Source organism: Biomphalaria glabrata, chromosome 9 (genome assembly GCF_947242115.1).
Source record: "Biomphalaria glabrata chromosome 9, xgBioGlab47.1, whole genome shotgun sequence".
Lineage (NCBI taxonomy): Eukaryota > Metazoa > Mollusca > Gastropoda > Planorbidae > Biomphalaria > Biomphalaria glabrata.
This window is the reverse complement of record NC_074719.1, coordinates 29277260-29299354: the sequence shown is the minus strand read 5'-3', so window position 1 is coordinate 29299354 and position 22095 is coordinate 29277260. Positions and strand designations below refer to the sequence as shown.

The following is a 22095-nucleotide window of genomic DNA, read 5'->3' as shown; positions in this document are numbered from 1 at the left end:
GAAGAGTTGCAATGATATCCTAGTACAACTTGACGCCACTCATTCATTGAGGTCTTCATGGCAGGTGGGAAGAGGCTTCAGACATTACCAGTGACAGATTTTTATGGAAACAGCTTTACGTCAAATGCTCCGAACGGCGCGGTAGGGTCTAAGTCAGTAAGAATAGCACATTAGGTTTTTGAAATAAAACTTTTTAATAGCAGGAAAATGCACTGTAGATACCTCAGAATTTGCATTTTGTTGGCTTTCAATACCAGAAATAGTGCTTGGCTAGCGCTCCCCAGACCATATTGCTAGTAATGGCAGGGAATCTACAATTTTATGGAAACAGCTTGACGGCAAATGCGCCAAACGGCGCGGGAGGGTCTAAGTCAGTAAGAATAGCACATTAGGTTTTTGAAATAAAACTTTTTAATAGCAGGAAAATGCACTGTAGATACCTCAGAATATGAATTTTGTTAACTTTCAATATCAGAAATAGTGCTTGGCGGCGGGGCTTTGCCCCGCGCTGGGGGAGCTCCTAGCGCTCCCCCAGACCCCCTTGCTACTATTGGCGGGGAATCTACAATTTTTCCACTAACTCATGGAAGAACCTATTCTAGGGCACAATAAACGTCTTCCGAAAGAATGAAGGGTCAGAATGCAATAAAGATTATGTACACACACACACACATAAATACATATAAAAAAAAAAATCGCGGGGGGGGGGGGAGAAAAAATCCCCCCCCCCCCAAAAAAAAATCCTGGCTACGCCCATGATATATAACATGTAAGCCTACAAACCTTTTTTTTTTTACCTTACAGACAGAGTGAGCTGATAGAGTTATAAGCTTTAATAAAAAAGAAATATAAAAACTTTTACCCCCCCCCCCCCCCTCAGAGAAAAAATCCTTTATAGGGTCTATATATGCTACCCTGCCCACTAGCAGATCCAGAACTTTGGAGTGGGGGGGGCGATTTTTTTCCAAACCCTAACCCTAACGCCCAGTAAACCCTAACCCTATGCATAAACGTGCGTACAGCACGCACGCACGCACACACACACACACACACACACACACACAAAACAACTGGGGCAGCGCTATAAGGTTCTCTTGTGGAGTTCGGGGCGAAGCCCCGACGACAAAAACGTTTTCTTGCTTTTTCACTGCAGAAACGTATTCTTCTGACATCTACAGCTCATTATTCATCAATGGAGTTCGGGGCGAAGCCCCGACGCCAAAAGCATTTTCTTGCATTCTTCACTTCAGAAACGCATTCTCCTGACAAGCACAAGCCCCGACGCCAAAAGCGTTTTTTTGCATTCTTCATTGCAGAAACGCATTCTCCTGAGTTCTAAAGCTCATTATTCATCAATGGAGTTCGGGGCGAAGCCCAGACGCCAAACGCGTTTTCTTGCATTCTTCATTACAGAAACGCATTCTCCTGACAAGTAGGCCTACAGCTCATTATTCATCAATGGAGTTCTGGGTGAAGCCCCGACGCCAAAAGCATTTTCTTGCATTCTTCATTACAGAAACGCATCCTCCTGACATCTACAGTTCATTATTCATAAATGGAGTTCGGGGCGAAGCGTTTTCTTGCTTTTTTTACTGCAGAAACGTATTCTCTTGAGGCGGGGAGGACTGGGTATATGAGCAAACGGGCAAATGCCCGGTGGGCCGGTACCAAATGGGCCGGTCTGGTCGCGACCAAAGAAAAAAAAATTTCTTCAATGCAGACCACTTTTTTTTTAAAGTGACAGCATCGAGACACAGATGCCCGAACACGTTTTCTTTTCTTTTTTTTTAATTTATTTATTACACTTAATTTTGTTTGAAATTCAACAAGAATATCAAAAAAATCTACACTAAACACTGTATCCTACGTATTATCATTTGCAAAACGTTAGACCGTACTTTTTGCTATGCACGAGCGGCATGAACTTCAACAATGCTTTGATGTCTTCGAGGTTGTGTTTGGCTTATCATTTTGCTGTTCGGCATGGACGTTTGATGGCACTCTCTTTTGTTTTTGCTCCTTCCCTTCTCCGCCTTTTGATGGTTCCATTGTCAGTTAACGAAAAAGAGGGATGAGAGAGGTTAATTAAGTTACAAAACATTGATATAACGCAGAAAAAAATTGGGGCGACAATTAAGCTCTTTAACGGATACAATGGATACCAGCACATATAGAACTAGAAGAAAATGAGAAGGCTGACACACTCGCTAAGAGTGGGAGAACAAATTCACAATTAAATTGCACTCTATTCATTAGAAATGAAGAAACTAATTGTAAATAAAATAAATGAGAAATGGACAAGCTCTCATCCGAATCACAAGAAAGATGATGCCTATTATAAGCTATCCTGACAAGATCAACTCTAATCTTACGACTCAGGACCGGACACAGCAGAATGAGACATGTCCTTCAACACTATTCTCTTTACCATGAGACCTGTACAAGACACTGGCCTCAAAGCACCTCAATAGAAAGAAAACTATATGGAGAGCTCCCTGATTTGGAAACCACTGCGCAGTTCATCTCGTATATTGGTTTAGTCATCTGAACGTTCCAACATAAAAATGAGAACGAGGAAGAAGAAGCTCTTCAACAATTAACACACACAGCCACGAAATTGCAAGCCACCCAACTTATTCACAGCTCAATATGAGATTTGTACAGAAAAAGTAAGTTTCCTTTTTGTTTATTTTTAATAACATCGATCTAAAAATACTACACTTAAGGCTTACAACAAAAAATTATTTAATTTAAAAAAAGACAAATCTAGATCTAAATCATTTTTTTTACTATTATAATTAATGGCAGACTTATGCTAAATAGGCAGTCATTAATGATAGAAATTCTTATAATTTATAGGCTTATAGCGCTGTCACATCGGATATTTAATGAAAGGAGATTTATATTTTCAATAATGGGGCATGATATATTCAATGGTGTATAGATAACTTTCTAATTTTAAATGTTCAGAAAACTAAAGAATTGATTATTGACTTTAGGAAACATAAAGGCCATATTGCAGAAATTCAGATAAACAATCAAACCATAGAACAAGTACACGAATATAAATATCTAAGAACAATCATCAACAACAAACTGAAATAGAGTAAACACTGTCAAAACATATACACAGAAATTCACCAGCGACTCTTCTATCTCAGAAAGCTAAGAAAATTTAACATCGACAAAACAATTATTAAACTTTTTTATACAGCAACCATCAGCAGTCTAATTAACTTTGCCATCACCTGCTGGTATGGAAATACTTCATTGGCACAAAGACTAAGACTAAAGAGACTAATTACAAAAGCATTGCATATCACTCGAATACAACTACCATCTCTTGAAGAGCTTTTTCATGACAGATGCCTTTCCAAAACACTCTCGTTTCTTAAGGACAACCTGCACCCATTAAACCACTGTTACATAAGATCTGAACGAAGTGGTCGTCTCCTTTCCATTAGGACTAAAACAGAAAGATTTAAAAACTCCTTTATCCAACTTTCGGTCAGAGTGTTACAAGATCAGCTGTCGTCATCGAGAAGTACATAGAAGTCATAAATTCATAAAGCGCTGGTTGTGAATGTGTATGTGTTTCGTGTGTGAATGTTGTTCGAATTTTTCATCTATACTGTTATTGTACAGTAGTTACGCTGATGTTGTCAATTGTGTCAAACTGTATTTCCAAAGCCCCGGACCCAGCTGGGGGAGCGACTCCCTAGCTGTTCTTGGTTGTGTGTACTGTCTTTCCACTAATTAAAAGAACCTATTCTAGGCTAAACAAAAACGCCCGAAAGAATGAAAGGTAATGAAGATTAATTACATACATATACATTGCAGAGGGGGGTAGAAAAAAAATCCCCCCACACCGAAAAACTCCTGACTACGCCCATTATATGACATGTTATTCATTTTTTGGGCCGGTTTATATGGTATGCCCGGGCCGATTTTGATACCCAGTCCGCCCCTGCTCCTGAATTCTAAAGCTCATTATTCAACAATGAAGTTCGGGATGAAGCCCCGACGCCAAACGCGTTTTCTTGCATTCTTCACTGCAGAAACGCATTCTCCTGACAAGTACAGCTCATTATTCATCAATGGAGTTCGGGGCGAAGCCCGACGCCAAACGCGTTTTCTTGCATTCTTCACTGCAGAAACGCATTCTCCTGACCTAAAGCTCATTATTCATACTATTAAAAAAGGACCTTTCGAATAATGTTGTACTTGAAAAATATTCTAATATGACTTTATAGGCCCATAATATATTGCAAATAAAACCGATTTGTTCCTTGAAAAGATAGGATACCCCACATATTTAGATTTTTGCTTTGAGGATCGCCGCCGAAAAAAAAATTATTCGATAAATAGTATTCAAGAAAATTCGAGTATAAATTGTGAGTTATATCAGATTGATTAAAGGTTGGGAAAAGGCGACTAGGAAAAAAAAAATTGCCTGGGTTTAGAACTCATCTCAATTATGACTCTTATACTAAAAAATTTTGTAAAAATTTCTTAAAATAATTATGATAAATTCATGTGAAATTACATAAACTTTGTCTGGAATGGGAAGGGGCGATAGAGTGAAAATGATTAATCTTCGCTCCTTTAATAATTTCTGCTAAAGATTGCATTTGGCATTTGGCATTAAAGAATAGGGGTGGGGCGACTCGATATAAGAATTTAATTTATAGTATATATAAATTATATTAGTGACACATTTTTTAAATTTTGTAATTTCTTAACTATAATACAAAAAGAAAAAGTATTGATATGTCCGATGGGGGAAATGCGATTGCATGTATCGCCCCTCCCACCTGGCACAACCCTTTTTCATTTAAATTTACTAATGATACAATTTGAGATTAGAGTGTGGTTCGACATAATATACAATGGGTCACATATCAATACGTAGTTTATATTATATAGATATTAAACTAATTTTGTTCACAAACTATGATTCTCCACAAAAATAGGACCGCCCCCCCAGCACTCAGAGGGCTAGAGTGGGGAGGGCAATAGATGCAATCGCCCCCCCTCACCCCACCGAATCGGCCAAAATACCAGAAAGGGAGCGACATAATATAAAATTTATATATTTATTCAACTAATTTTGTTCACAAACTATGATTTTTTCCATAAAAACGGACCGCCCCCCCCCCACTCAAAGGGTTTAGATGGGAAGGGCAGTAGAGGTATTCGCCCCCCCCCCACCAATCGGCAAACAGGGAAGGACATAATATAAAAATTAGTTAAAATATCAATAGCAAATTTTACAAATATAGATATTTAATTGATTTTGTTAGCAAGCTGTGATTTCTACAAATAAATTGGACCGCCCCCCACTCGAAAGTTTAGGGGGGGGGGCGGGATTGACACCATCGCCCCCTCCCGACCCCACCAAATCGGCCAATATACTAGAGGGGGGGGGGCGAAATAATCTAAAAATAGGTTGAAATATAAATAATTAGTATATATTTTTAACATAAGTAATAAATTCGTATACAAATTGTGTGAATCCTATACTAAAGTTCGTCCGCTCCCCCCCCCTGGGTGGGGGGGTCGGCCGAGTAGGGGGTGGCGATCGCCCCTACCGCCCCCCCCCCCTGGATCCGCCAGTGACCCTGCCTCATAGTGGCGCCCTGGTGGAAACGATCGTAAGGAGAAACAATTAGGCTAAGGGGTAGCAAAGCAAGACTCCAATGGGGGTGCCTAAGGGGGTTGAAAGAATCCTCATTGCACTGTGCAGGGTTGTAAAAGAGCTCCCACAACCTTGTCAACAATCCGATCTCCGTTACTCAAAGGGCCGTTTCATAAATGGCGTGTCCCGCTCGGTTAGCTGGTACATAATAGGAAAATGGTGGAGGTTCCCGGCGTCTCTAGTCCGCGAGTCTGTAATGACCGTGTCACTGGAAATGACAGCGTCAAAATAGACACTGTACGAGTAAGACGCTTCCCCAGACATAACACACTGTTCAGTCAGGCAGCGGAGCCCCTGGTGACAAGCGCTTTTCAGCTTTCCTGATCTTAAGAAACTCATTCTCCGTAAGTTAAGCTAGTACTATTTCTTCTGGTAAAAGATTGCAGGTCACATAAAGTTAAATTAAGAAAGGGTCAGACTGGCCTTATCTGAAATGTGAGAGACATCCAACTTCATAGGAGGCAAATGAGCAGTGTTTTCATAACAAGTTCTTCATAATGTTGTACAAATGTCACAATTTCAAAGTAACCGAGGAATGACTCTTTTATCACGAAATTATCGACATCCAAGAAGCAAACATTAATGGATACTGGTAGGCCTATTTGGTGAGAAATAACAATTAACAGCTAGAATAATAACGAAAAAAAACCGGACACTCATTTGGAGACCCCCTCAAGTGGGGGCCCAGGGGGGATTTTCAAATTGGACTCCCCCTTTGTTGAGGTTCTTTTCCATGCCCGCCAGTGCAATGGATTCGATATCCCAACAGCAGCTTTGTTTTATTATTGTCTTCTCTAAAGACTGTCCATTCGGGCGCCTGCTGAGGCGGAGAAGAATTGCTTGCATCCGATGTGGCAAAATATGCAGGTCTCTGCAGGGTCTGTGTGGTTACGTGAAGTGCTACACCAATGTAAATTTTATGTCGGTTTAGAGTACCGTAGCTCTAAATATAAACTATGTTAGGGCTAAATATTTTAAATGCAGACATAGAACTAGATTTATCATGCTATTCAGACGATTTTGAATGTTCCATCTCCCTTATAATTATATAAGCATAAGAAGCTTTGGTTCTAGCATCTTATTTTCAAGTTTCTACGATGGCGTCAAGTACAGTGGTCTCCCTTTCGGTCTGACCTCGCTCCAGGCCAACACAAGTCTCCGCCATTCATTTCCATAGTAAACACTGTGTGTGTTGAGGAGGGGTCAACTTGGGAGAGGGGAGACGTCGCTGGTTTTCGTCCTGCCGGCGTGGTTGACGTTGAGTAAATTGCTAGGACTGCTAGTGTAGAATCAGAGCTTAGTTAGTGGGCCTTAAACCCTTGTGTGTAAAAGTGTAAACCTCTTGTAAAGGATTAAAATTAAGAACAAGTTGTACTGAGACAGCCTTGCTTGCTGTAGATCTAATTTAGACTGTTATGACTGTAGTGTAACAGATCTAACCAACCAGCACAGGTACTGATGTATTTTTTTTTAACTTCTAGATTCTAGTCGTCTAGATTCTAGATCTATAGATTGCCAGATAAAGATAGATCTAAATCTAGTCTATAGACTATAGATCTAGATTTAGAGTTTAGAGTATTCAGTATAATAAGTAGATTATTTTATATAAAATTATAAATTGATTAGATCAAGACTCTAGACCTAGCCGACCTAGGTATAGTGACTAGTCGTATAGAGTGTATAGATCTAGATAGTTATTGTTATAGCTATTTAATGATTAATCATGATTCATGCTAGATCTATAATGATTATAATCTAACAATCTATATATAGATCTATATCTAAATTATCCTAAATCTACTATAGTATAGAGTCTAGATTCTAGATCTATAAAATTATATTATTCTATATTTTACTAGATTTAGATCTAGATTCTAGATCTATATATCTAGAATCTAGATGTCTAGGTAAATCTAAATTCTAGAACTAGACTACTCTAAAACTCCTAATTTGACCTAAAGTCTAACTCTAGTCTAGATTCTAGATCTAGATCTATCTATAATAATCTAGATCTAGATAGAATTTGAATTTATTTTTAGATCTAGACTGTCTTAGTGTCTAGAGTCTAGAGTGGACTAGACATCTAGAATTATACTAGATTAATTGAATCTATATTTATATAGATATAGATCTAGAGTTTTCTAGACTCTAGCAGACTCTAGCTAGATATAGATTTAATTCCAGATCTAGATTTAGACTAGTCATTCTAGAGTATTCTAGACTCTTGATGTAGTCTAGATCTAGATATATTTCTAGAACTCTAGACCTATATATTTTTTAGATTAGAATCAAAATATCTAGAATCTAGGGCCAATGAAATCAAGCAATCCTTTTTAAGGCACTTTCTAGTTTACATCTAGCACTAGAATTCAGATCTGGGTGGACAACCTTTTTCTATTGAGGAACAAAAATGGAAATGGTGGGCTGCAATTAGGCCTATATTATATGTGTGTGCATGTATAATGTATGAAATGTATGTGTTGTGTGTGTACTTACAACTTTGGAAAATGTAATATATTATAGCTAACTGTGTATAGTGACATTTAATTCAAATTTATAATTTACTCTCCCAATGAGGAATTACAACAAGAGCTAGCAATTTCTAATTACTCATATAATTTTTACATTTTACTTTTATATCACAATTCACCACAGATGTACAATTCTACTAAATGTGAAGTCTTGTTTGCACTCATGCATGTTCCAGATTTGTGGAACTAGCTTACTAGCTGTTTTCCTTACAGTGACTGCTTTCGAATTACATTCAGTCAGCATCGAACTGTTTTTACACTTGTTAATTTTCAAACAAGAAAATACTTGTTCACAGATTTATGTGGACTCTAATAAAATAATGTGAAAGTTTAGCAGCAAAGTTTTTAATTGTGGAAATACAGCTTCTGTTAAGACCCTTAAAACTGCCTCTGAAAAACTAACTTGAACTTCTCTTTTATGTCATAATTTGCTTGGAAGTATGTTCTCTAGAGCTGAATTAGCCTATGTTCAAAATGATGTATTAAGGGTGTTCAAAACTGGTTCTAAGTTCTTGTCTTGAAATTCACTTTTATATTTTCATAATTAAGGAATATAAGTTTTGTACTTTTCAACATTTCACTTTTAGCAAAGGAAAATGATAATGCCTGTGCTCACTTGCTTGCTTGGAGGGAGAAACGGAATAGCTTTGTTTGAAAAGATTTACTATGCACTTACATTTCATCTGCAGACAACCCTTGTTGTAGTATACATGTCAAACATGAAGTCTGTCTTCCACTCTTCATTTTGTATGCAGGACTAACTCTTTTTTGTGTGGAGCTTAGTTAAGTGATACTTATTACTAGAACTCATTGGTCAAAAGGATGTGTATGAGGGGCAGGGTTAAAAATCAGGGCTCTCCAATTTAAATCAAAGGTTTATGCGAGAGAGCATTACAATGTGCAGGTTTCAAAAAAGAAGGGGGGGGGGGAGTTGTTGAGATTGGAGAGAGAGTGGAAGAAAGAGAAGAGAACAATGCAACGTAAGAGATTCTAGAATTCACAGCTAAAAAGTATATTAGTGTTTAAATGTGGGAAGCTTTTCCAAAGCTTATATCAACTCACTGTGTCTGTCTGTCTGCTAAAGTTTTGAACACCTTATACCTCCCACTTTCCATTCTAGGATCAAGTTGAAACTTTGCACAATTACTCATTGTTCCTAAGAAAGTATAAATCAATAAAAAGAAAATTAACCATTTAGTTTATTAAATAGTGATAATTGATTTTATTTGATAAAGAAAAAGGGAAATAATCTTACAGTACTGAGAGATATGAATGTAAATACAGAGTTTTTCCACTTCGATAACCCCCTTTTAAAATTTTTTTTTTAAAAGTATTTTTCAAATATTTTTCTTGTGTTGGACTCACCTAATGTTTACACATATATACCTAAGCAAGACTTAAACATATTTTGCAATTTCTTACTAAACCTTAATTGACAATTTTCATTAGGCCCCATTGCTTCAGTTGGCCACTCTCTTGTTAAATGTTTTGCAAAACTATTTTTTTCCCTGCTAGTAAATTTGTGATTTGGGAAATAAACATTTAGTTTATAAAATTAACATGTAATTAAACTACTCTTTTCCATAGTTTTTGGGATAAGTTAACTCTTTCTCTCCTAACAGATGATACCAACGTTGATTCCATCAGAACGTGTTAAATAATAACGGAGAGAAAGAGTTAAGTAAATGATTATCATCTATCATTTAGTATCCTAAAGGTTTAGTCAGCTGTGACTCTGATCAACTATAAAGAACAATCCTACTCCTGAACTAAGTGTGTAAGACATCAATACCTTAAGTCAAGGCAATCTTCATTTTAAAATACTTAAACTCACTGTTACATATATATCTTGTCTCAGGTGAGACCAATGTCATGTGCAAAATACATGTGACACCTGGTCATTTTAGCCCTGGTGAGATGCTCACTAGTCACAAAGGTTGTGAACAAATGCTTGAAATAATTTTTGTTCCTCCAGTTGAACTAGTATTTATTAAAACATACACATTGGACTGTGTGCTATTCATACATTCTTAGAGTATTTATTAAAACATACACATTGGACTGTGCTATTCATACATTCTTAGAGTATTTATTAAAACATACACATTGGACTGTGTGCTATTCATACATTCTTAGAGTATTTATTAAAACATTGGACTGTGTGCTATTCATACATTCTTAGAGTATTTATTAAAACATACACATTGGACTGTGTGCTATTCATACATTCTTAGAGTATTTATTAAAACATTGGACTGTGTGCTATTCATACATTCTTAGAGTATTTATTAAAACATACACATTGGACTGTGCTATTCAGACATTCTTAGAGTATTTATTAAATCATACACATTGGACTCTGTGCTATTCATACATTCTTAGAGTATTTATTAAATCATACACATTGGACTCTGTGCTATTCATACATTCTTAGAGTATTTATTAAAACATACACATTGGACTCTGTGCTATTCATACATTCTTAGAGTATTTATTAAAACATACACATTGGACTCTGTGCTATTCAGACATTCTTAGAGTATTTATTAAAACATACACATTGGACTCTGTGCTATTCATACATTCTTAGAGTATTTATTAAAACATACACATTGGACTGTGTGCTATTCATACATTCTTAGAGTATTTATTAAATCATACACATTGGACTCTGTGCTATTCAGACATTCTTAGAGTATTTATTAAATCATACACATTGGACTCTGTGCTATTCAGACATTCTTAGAGTATTTATTAAATCATACACATTGGACGTGTTTTATCTAGTGCTTGCTAACTTTCTCAGATTTATAAAGCGCCCCCCCCCCCTTTTTTTTTTAACGCTTATTCCGTCTGTCATTCTGGATGGAATCTTGTTAAAAATTATTTCTCACTCTTTTCATTTGCGGATCAACTTGAAACTGCAACAATTATCTAATCAATCGAAACATTGACCTATTATTTTATCAATTAATTAAGTTCGTTTTAGATAGACAGGACTAGCTAAGGGGAAATAAGCCTTGTGCGCCACCCCCCCCCCCCCATGGGATTCAAGTCGAACAACTTAAAAAAAAAAAAGCCATTACAGAAACCCCAAATACCCCCCACCTCCAAATCAAATGGTCCACACAAGTGATTGGACCATAGCGCACAGAACATGTTAAAGCACTGAACATGTTAAAAGCGTGAAATTACGTTAAATTAAAATATTTCCAATCGCACAGATTTATTATCTTTAGTCTAGAGCTATTATAAATTAATAAGATGATTAATTCCAATTAAATTGATCCAGTTATACTTCATAAGCTTTGTTCTTTTTTTTGTTTAAAGTGTTGTTTTTTCTTTTGTTTGAAACTGACCACTATACTCGCACATTTGTGAGGCTAGTTTCACATTTATCTCAATGATATTAACATTACCATCCTATTCTTACACTAATGGGCATGTCTAAGCTTCAGTATCATTTTAAAATAATAAACCAGGTTGTGTTTCATCCTTTTCTTTTGAAAAACTAGATCTAGATCATATCCTGTTGACTTAGAGCACAGCACTGTGTGTTGGAAAGAGTTGAGCTTGTCAGATAAATGTACTTGTTCTCTAGGGAGACCATAACAAAACGAGACTTATTGGAATCTTATGTTTGCTTTTATACAAAACACCACAAAGAGAAGTGTTATATTTCTTCTCACGTAAGTGATTTAAACACGATTCCACTACATTCGAGTTACGAATTCTGTGTATGATTGATATAAGACAAGTTTTGTAGACGCTCTCCTTCAAGAAAAGTCAACTACAGAAACAACAACCAAAAGCCTGCTCTCCTACTTAAGAAGTGATTAATGGCGTTACATAAGCAGACATTTTGTTTAGAAACACCACTAGTAAGAAGTACGGTGCAGATATAAATATATCTATATTTATTAGTAAAAGGCAGATTCAAAGGCATTTATTTTTATTGGTAGAAGGCAGATATAAATGTCTTTTATTTGTAGAGGACATATCTAAATGTCTTTATTTGTAGAGGACATATCTAAATGCCTTTATCGCTAAGTGAAGATTGGTTTGCCTTGTTTGACATTTCCAGTTTTATGAACGGACTTTACTGATAACATACTGTGACGTCATTTGAATACTACTGTAAGGTCTTCTCATTCTCCAGCCTTGGACTTGAAGGCCAGTTATGTGTTAATGCGTCATTTTTTGTTTTGTTTAAATCAATGTACCATTAGATATCTTGTTCTAAATGGTCAGATTTTGTTTTACTAAGTAAGTAATAATAATCTCTTCATCTAAATTTTACTTTTTCCAAAGCTTCAAAGTAACCTTGTGCGTGTATCTTGACAATACTGTATGCCACTAACACTTTGTACGAGAAGAGCAGCGGTTCTCATCCTTTTTATTTCGGCGACCCCCAACTGTACATTTTTGTTTTGTGCATGTCTAAGACTGCTTTTGATATTGTTATAAAAAAAGTTGTAATCAAATAGTCAACATCTGATATACATTGCGAATGCTTTATGTCTAATCACGAAATAATAGGGAATTATAGTTAGTCAACGATAGGTTTCTGCTTACAGTTCTAGTTCAAATAAATGACATTAGCGTGTGTCCTTATGTTACAATAATATCAACTAGTACAAATAGCTGAAACAACTGAACTGTTTGAGATCATTCTCATTCATTTGTCTGCAACATCTTTCATCGAATGACAATATTAACAATAGTAACTACCAATGGAAACAAAATCCGTATTTCTTAACTCCTGGTTGAGAACCGCTGGGTTAGATTCATTCAAGTATAGAACTTATTAGCATAGTGTAATATGAGTAATGTAATGCCTGTAAATGCCTCTCCTTTTTTGTTTGTTTTGTTTCGTTTAGGTTTCTTGACTAAACATACTGTTCCATTCAAACGTTGGAAATATGTTTTTAATCTTTGCTTTTATATCTTTGCAGAAAAACTAACTTGCGTTTCTTGATTTCTAGCTATTACGTCTCAGTTCTTCTTGACATCTCTATTCATTCGTTTTATCAGATACATTTCGCAAGGCCGCGAGATTCAATAACACTGCGTTAAGTCTCTCCTAATTCAGTTTCTGGTGATGAGTGTTTGTTATCAGCCGGAACCAGATATTAGTTTCGACTTAATTTATAAGATTTTGACTTCTCAAACCTTAACAACTTCAATAATTATTAATTTCTGTTGCTACACACTGTGATTGACAATCTTTTTGATGCACTACGTGAATATATATGTAACTAGGATGTCATGGAAATGGTTACTCCAAAATGGCAATCTCTGGTGTAGACTTTTCCAATCTTGCCAATCTATTGCATTAGTAGTAGTACAGATGTATATTGTTGCTGGATAGTAGCTTGAACTGTCTCGTAGGCTGATAGATCTTGTTACCATTGAAATAGTAGCCTACTTTCTGCAGAGCCTTTCGATCCGAGCCCCAGATGTTACTCCGCTCCTGCCGTCACATTTTGACTAGTATTGACTTGCCCGAGTGTCTCCCCTTTGACTCATCTATGACGTCACACTGACATCTTTGTTCCCATTCGTGCCTGTCAGTGTTTCTCTCAACACCCCCCACTCCCCCGGCCACCGTACACGCATCAGAAGTACGTATGTGTCGAGGCAGCGAATGTGTGTTTGTTGTGTGTTTGGAAGCGGTGTGTGTTGAATGGAACCTCTGTCTTGTCTGTGTCTTCATCGTAAATGTAAAGTAGTGTGTTTATTGATGTTCCGTCCCGCCTGTGTTGAAACTGAGTAGGCCTTAGCTCTCGTTTTCTTGTTCATTCCACACCAATATCATGTGTCCCATTGGTCTACTACTCTACTTAATAGCTTCTTACGAACATGTATTGATGAACAGAGAAACAAACAAAAGTATTTGTACAAGTTGAGTTTCGACAGTTGGTGACCCATGCCATGTCTGTTAAGTTGACTTGATTGTGTTGTTACATCTAGACTCTAGAGACTATGTACATAAAATACATAAAACTATATTTTAAAAAAAGCTGGATGAGGGAGGGGGGCAGGGAGAATTGTTTTCAAAGCAAACCGTAGATCTGAAATATTTCATTGCTTGGAATGTGTGACAGGAGCTGATCAGTCTCCAAGACACTTGGTGGTAGAGCTTTATAAGCTTTGACTATTGGTTGTGCCCCTCGAGTCCACTAGATGAAAGTGTGGCTCAGACTGACACGTGCAAGTGCTTCCTTTATTGTACTTTGGATCAGAAGCCAGCCACAAATTGTACCAACACTCATTACTTTCTCTTTTTTACAAAGCTTTTATCAACTCCCTCTGTCTGTCTGGTCAAAAGTTTCTACACGTTATTTCTCCAACACCCAATCTCGGTTCAAGTTGAAATTTTGCATAATTATTTCTCGTAGCTGACGAAAAAAGAATCAATCAAATAATTAACCAACAAGTTAATTAACTTGACATGTGGTGGATATACTTTGAATTAGTCCCCTTGAGTAGACTTGAGCCCTGAGTGAACACGTTTTTATCAACTCACTCTGTTTGTCTAGTACAAAGTTTGTACACGCTATTTCTCGGGCACCCAACCTCAGATCAAGCTTCAATTTTGCACTATTATTTATTTCATCAATAAAAAAATATTAACCAATAAGTTAATTAACTATTGGTAATTAATTATTTTGTTTGGTATCTCGAACAACGGAAAAAAGTGTACTTGATGAAGTGGTGGTATAAGCTGAATTAGTCTCCTTTGTGGGTCGCCGCTCTAAATTGAAACAAACCAAACAATATATAACTATGTAATCTTCTCTAGTTCAAATTCAGTTCGTTTCCTTTTTGTTTAAATGCTTTTGAAAACAAATTACGGAAAAACCACCCAGATAACTCTTTTTTTGTTCACCAACAGCTTCAGTCATAGGATCATAGCGTATCGTAGCGTATTGAGAATGTTAAAAGCATGAAATAGCGCTAAACAAAACAAAAAACAACAAAAAAAAAAAACTTGGTGAAAATATTATTAGTCGCACAGATTTATTGTTTTTGGTTTAGAGCTAATTAAATTTAATTACACGATACAATTACACTTCGAATAAGCTTTTTTTTCCTTTTTTTTATAATAAATTTAAAAAGCGATCACGGTAACATTAATATGGATACCCCCCCTACCCCCATCTCCCCTCCTTATCCCAACTGGTCCTGACGTGATAGGATCAAAGCGCATCAAGGAAGCTAAAAGCATGAAATAGCGCTAAACTAAAACAATTAGTAAAAATATTTCTAATTGCACAGATTTATTATTGTTAGTATAGATCTATTACACATTTAATGACATGACTGATCCAAATTATTAGATATACAATTAACTTAATAATATAATTTGTTTTTAAAAAGTTTTTTTTTTTTTAATGTTTTTCTTGTTGAAACGATTGTTTCAATGTTGATGTTAATACATGCCTACAGAGAGCTTAGTCTTTAATGAGGAAAACGAGACATTCGTCTTTATTCATGACGTTCAATTCACTTGGTTTGCATCTTCTAAGAAATCAAAATATTCCTTTTGTCTTCTTAATTAGCATAATGTATATCTAACTAATCAAGAGCTCCTTACTTGGGTTACATGATAGCTGTAGTTTCTTGTATATAGTTAAGTTGATGAGACTTATGATGCTTATCTACTCTACTCTTTAAGTTGACTGATAACTTACTCTTTAGATGGATTGATGAGTTACTCTTTAGGCTGACCGATGACCTGCTCTACAAGCTGACTCTTGAATATTACGACATATTTAGTAACCTGCAGTTGTTGTTTTAAATGAAGGCATTTGAGATTGAAATATTTATGTTCATTCTTGTTGATTTATTGTCGGGTCTGATCAAAGACGATTATTTACAAAAGCATTTTTTTATGTAGAGACTGAACAGACTTACCGATAGTAACGAAACAGAACGTGTTCAGAAACACTCAAGAACTACATCGATACTGAGTGTAACAACACTTGTGCCAGATGTAACAACATGCACGATGTTACGATGTGTTGTTATGCCGGGGATTTTACTTGAATTCAATAGTTAACAAAAATGACGATCTAGAATCACAATTGACGACTCTTTGATAAAACAAAACTCTGGAACTTTATTAAATACAACGTAAGTACAGTTTATGTACAAATTACAAATCATGAAACATATTACAAAGGCTTTTCAAACAGAGCTCCTAGAAACGTGACTGACTACAAGGACCTTATTTTTATCCACTGACTTTTCTTTCTTACTACCGCCAATTCTCTGGCGCTAACTCTTTTCAAAAATGTCTTTGTTTAAATTCAAATCAACCAATAGATTTCAAACATACTAATTACGTCCCTTGGGTAAATCCTGACTTGAAAGTCAAGTGTCTAAATTTGAGGATTAAATCCCGAGACTCATGTCGAGGGCTTACATTACTTTCAAAAAGTGAAATGTACAAACAATTCTATAATGTAATCTGTGACATATTACCCCCCCCCTCCATTTAGCATTTGTATGGTAATAGAAATGCTCATATGTATTAAAATTATTTAAATATACACAAAATACCATACATGAAACTATAGAAAAATGGTTGAGGTAACATATGACAAGATAAAGTCAACTTGGAGATAACAACAATAATAAAAAATGTAAATGCAGTGAATAAAATTATTGATGACTTTGAATACCTGTCTCACTATTCAAGTGGTTATGAAAATGAGACAATGCTTGTCATGAACAATATCAAAAGTTGTACAAAGCATAAATCTTGAATAAATGAAATCTTGAATTGAATAAGTTATGAAGTTTCATGATGAAATTAAAATATGACAATATAACTCATTTGGTTAGTACTAATGTGAAAATGTGTACATGGAAAAATATATTGCATATGAAAAATTGACATAGAAAAAATAATTGTGATAGTACATGACAATCTTCTGAGAAAATAATACTCAATGTGATCAATCTTCTGAATAATAATACTCAATGTGATATAAATCTCAACATGTGTGAAGCAATGAAAAATTCCAATTGTCTGTCATGTATCTGTACTATTATAATAGGATATATGCAATAATATTCGACCTGAAATAAAATGCTCATGATTTAAAAATTAAAATGACTAATGCATGTCATACGCAAAGATGCTGAAACATAATAAACAAAGTATCTTGAATGAGTGACTTTCGTCAGTGGGTTGCTTGGTGCTGAAATAAATACAACATCTGATATAGAACTCCTGTGGAAAAAATGAGTAGACAAATTAATTGATTAAGTACAACTGAATACTGTTCTTCCTTGACGAGTATGAATGATAATGGATCAAGTGGCACTAAATATGCTGTAGTACATATATAAAATGTAAGTGTGAAGTTCGGAATACTTCTGAGTTACCGTCATGGATGTGTGTACGCGTTTTCTAAACTTGAAGAAAAGGTCTTTCAGTTCATGAAGCTGTTGTCTCCATGTCATAATGATCTCACAGATAATGTCTGATTGAACCGCGTTTGAGTTTGGTGAAAATAAGAACTGTCCGAAACCAAAACTCAATTTTCTGGTTGATGAACTTTGACGCTGTAGAACAATGGTAGCAGAATGCTTTGCATTAGAATGTTCAATAGAGCAATGACTGAACATGTTTGAGTTCAATCGGTCAATACAGCAATGTTGAAGAAGTTCATTTGTTCCTTTCTGAAGAAAAGTTGCCCCTTGAGTAGAAGGAGGATGAAACTTGGTGTTGTCAATGTTATTGCTTTCTGAGTTTCTTTCAAATTGCAGTACTGGAAATGTCTCAGAAACACTGGTAAAGAAATCTGCATGGTCTGTAAACACTTTAATGTTCTTCACTGTTTGTAGTGCTATGACATTCAGAGTGATGACCTTGGGAATGCCAATGTGATTTGGTGCTGCTATGTCATCCAGAGTGATGACCTTTGGACTGTCAATTTGATTTGATGCTGGTAATGAAACATCAATCTCAGGAATGGGTGTTGATGATGTTTCTTCTTCCTCAGGAATAGTTGCTAAGCTTGTAAAATGTTCAACTTCTGCTTTGATGTCTTCATTATCTGTTTCATGGTAATGTTCAAACATATGAACATGAAATACTTTGGTAACCTTGTTGACATTGATTTCATAAAGCAGGTTGGAAATCTTTCTGGTGATGGTAAATGGACCTTGCCATTTGTAGAATAGCTTGTTACTCCAATCTGGTAACAGTAGATTGACTTGATCTCCTTGAGCAAAATATTTTGATTTCATGTGTTCATGTAATATTCTTTGACCTTCAATGTTCTTGGATGTAATGGCTTCTTGAGTTGACTCACATTCTTTCAAATGAGGAATACTTGTATGAGTGTCAGAGTCAAGTTGCATAGTTTTTCTTTTGTCTGGTATAGCCAAAGTTGATTGAATATAAGTATCTGCTTCTGGTTCTGGTTCATGAGACTTGTCTTGATGGACTTCAGTTTGACCAGTTAGAGTTCTTGTATCATTGCTAGAGACTCTGGGCATGTCGTCTTGTTCTTCAAAGTTCAACAATGGACATTCGGGAATTGGAGGTGGACTTATGACCGGTAGGGATGGGCTTGATGTAACTGGGGGTGTCCATGTTGAATGTTCTTGATTGTTGCTGGCTACCGGACTAGTAACTGGTTCTGTTGCATTCTGCATAGCTTGAGTAATTGAGGTAGCCATGTGATTATTTTGGCTAACTTGTTCAGGTGCCAAATGTCCTTGTTGTCTGGACATGGATCTTGTCATTACTGCCAAACATTTTTGACCTTGCTCTATGGCATTTGTACATTCAGCAAGTTCTTGAGGAGTGCATTCTTTAACTCCTTCTATGTTTCCAATGATTAGGTCCACTGGTAGATTGGGTGTTGTAGCTATTTCTTCAAATCTTATGAGATACGAGTCCATATTGTCAATGTTTTCGTTGAAAGCCGATATTTTGTTCATTAATCTGTATTTGTCAAACATATTTGATTGACCTTGAATTGGAATGCTTTCTTTATTTTCTTTATTTTGTTTTTCGAATTCCATTTTTTCTTTTTCATGTTGCCTTTGTTTCTCGGCGTCTTGCAATTTTTTTTCTTCTAATTGCATGCGTTTTTCAGAATCTTGCCTTTGTTTTTCAGCTTCTTGCCTTTGTTTTTCAGCTTCTTGCTCTTGATATTCTTTCTCTTCTTGTTTCTCTGCCCACTGGTCTGGCTTTGAAATTTGCTTTTCTTTGGCAAATTCTATTAATTCGAAGAATCGTTGTGTTCTAGAACTGGAAGCCATATTTAATTTTTTTGTTGTTAGTTTCTTGTATTGGAGCAAAATTTACAATATCTGGATTTTGGCTTTATCTCAGATATAATAATAATATAATGACAAAGTTCTTGAAGCCTCAATTTGCTAATAAATTCTTGACAGTAGACTTGTAGTTACTGGAGTCGTATGATTGAATATATAGATCTATTGAGCCGATGTACTTTTTTTTTACTGGTTTAACAGTTGGTTAAATCTGGTCTTCTGTTTACTTTGTGCTGCACAAATGATTATTTACTGGTCTTCTTTATAATGCCAGTTATTTGATTTACTGGTCTTTTTTTATAATGCCAGTTATTTGCTTTACTGGTCTTTTTTTATTGCCAGTTATTATGTATATTGGTCTTATTCCTTTTGCCAATTACATATAATAATAGATTTCGTGAGTTAGACGTAACTCTAACGAAAATCTTTATAAAAGAATTATCGATAACCAACTGACCTGTTAAACACAGAAATTCTGTCCTCCGTTAAATAAGAATGAAGTTCCTTTGAAGAGTTTTAGAAATTGGTCCTAGATCTTGAATAAATTTCGTTAAAAGTTGTCCATGAACTTTTATTAGTCGGAGAGTGCCAAATGTAACAACACTTGTGCCAGATGTAACAACATGCACGATGTTACGATGTGTTGTTATGCCGGGGATTTTACTTGAATTCAATAGTTAACAAAAATGACGATCTAGAATCACAATTGACGACTCTTTGATAAAACAAAACTCTGGAACTTTATTAAATACAACGTAAGTACAGTTTATGTACAAATTACAAATCATGAAACATATTACAAAGGCTTTTCAAACAGAGCTCCTAGAAACGTGACTGACTACAAGGACCTTATTTTTATCCACTGACTTTTCTTTCTTACTACCGCCAATTCTCTGGCGCTAACTCTTTTCAAAAATGTCTTTGTTTAAATTCAAATCAACCAATAGATTTCAAACATACTAATTACGTCCCTTGGGTAAATCCTGACTTGAAAGTCAAGTGTCTAAATTTGAGGATTAAATCCCGAGACTCATGTCGAGGGCTTACATTACTTTCAAAAAGTGAAATGTACAAACAATTCTATAATGTAATCTGTGACACTGAGTCATAAGTACTGTGGAGAATGTCTTAATTTCATGCAAGACATGCATCTCCTCAAAATATGAAGTTTTGTCGTCAATTTTCTTAATCACTAAAACTCTTCATAAAATTGAGTAGTGCAATCATTAATTTTTTTCTCTCTCCACTGGTATCATTTTAGATAAAACGCGAGATTTGTACTTTTGTATTCAGGCTACCCTAGCGCTTGTAGTTATAAAGTACTCTGTCAGGCTCCTAGTACTAGTTTTTCAATTGTTTGCCTTGCTGCCGTGTATTGATTCACCAATTTACTCTTCGCCGACGGAAACAAAAAAACTCCGCTATTAAATGAGCAACACTTGAATGTGTTCTAAAATTAGAAGCTCGTGTTTCTTTGTGCATATAGCAATAGCATTATGTATTTCCTAGGAAGTTACGCTAGAAGCTAGTTGATCTACTCATGTTTCCCATGTGTTGTTTACAATTTCTTCCCCTTTACAAAATCGACCAATTATGTCCCCGTTGCCGCATCGTTTTTTGATGTGTTGACTAAAGTAAGCGTGGCCTCTCTTTGTCAGACTTTTTTTTTTTCATTGCGCGTGCACTGCATGTGCGTGTGTGTGTTTAGGGCATGTACGCACGCTGTCTTAGTTACTTTAGGTTCTGGTATCAAAACTTCTTGGGAACTTAAGTTCTTACTGTAAATGTAAGCATTTAGACACTATATCTGTTTATTTGACTTGTGTTGTTACATCTAGAGACTAGATATGTTTAGTTGACTTGATTGTGTTGTTACATCTAGAGACTAGATCTGTTTAGTTGACTTGTTTGTGTTGTTACATCTAGAGACTAGATCTGTTTAGTTGACTTGTTTGTGTTGTTACATCTAGAGACTAGATCTGTTTAGTTGACTTGTTTGTGTTGTTACATCTAGAGACTAGTTGTTAGAGACTAGATCTGTTTAGTTGACTTGTTTGTGTTGTTACATCTAGAGACTAGATCTGTTTAGTTGACTTGTTTGTGTTGTTACATCTAGAGACTAGATCTGTTTAGTTAACTTGATTGTGTTGTTACATCTAGAGACTAGATCTGTTTAGTTGACTTGTTTGTGTTGTTACATCTAGAGACTAGATCTGTTTAGTTGACTTGTTTGTGTTGTTACATCTAGAGACTAGTTGTTAGAGACTAGATCTGTTTAGTTGACTTGTTTGTGTTGTTACATCTAGAGACTAGATCTGTTTAGTTGACTTGTTTGTGTTGTTACATCTAGAGACTAGATCTGTTTAGTTGACTTGATTGTGTTGTTACATCTAGAGACTAGATCTGTTTAGTTGACTTGTTTGTGTTGTTACATCTAGAGACTAGATCTGTTTAGTTGACTTGTTTGTGTTGTTACATCTAGAGACTAGTTGTTAGAGACTAGATCTGTTTAGTTGACTTGTTTGTGTTGTTAGAGACTAGATCTGTTTAGTTGACTTGTTT

At 35.7% G+C, this 22095-nt stretch overlaps 1 protein-coding gene across 5 annotated transcripts in view; it reads left to right on the top strand.

The window, feature by feature from the left end:
* The first annotated feature begins 1529 nt into the window (after positions 1-1529).
* Positions 1530-22095, top strand: part of LOC106052233 (putative leucine-rich repeat-containing protein DDB_G0290503) — an 88257-nt gene continuing 67691 nt past the window's right edge. Inside the window, exon 1 of one of the 5 annotated variants that reach the window (XM_056039900.1) lies at positions 1530-2669. The gene's annotated coding sequence lies outside the window, so the exon portion shown is untranslated. Of the gene's footprint in view, positions 2670-6863; positions 7151-11762; positions 11919-12204; positions 12496-21218; positions 21320-22095 lie in introns of those variants that run through there. The other 4 variants (XM_056039897.1, XM_056039898.1, XM_056039901.1 and 1 more) reach the window with 4 other exon arrangements.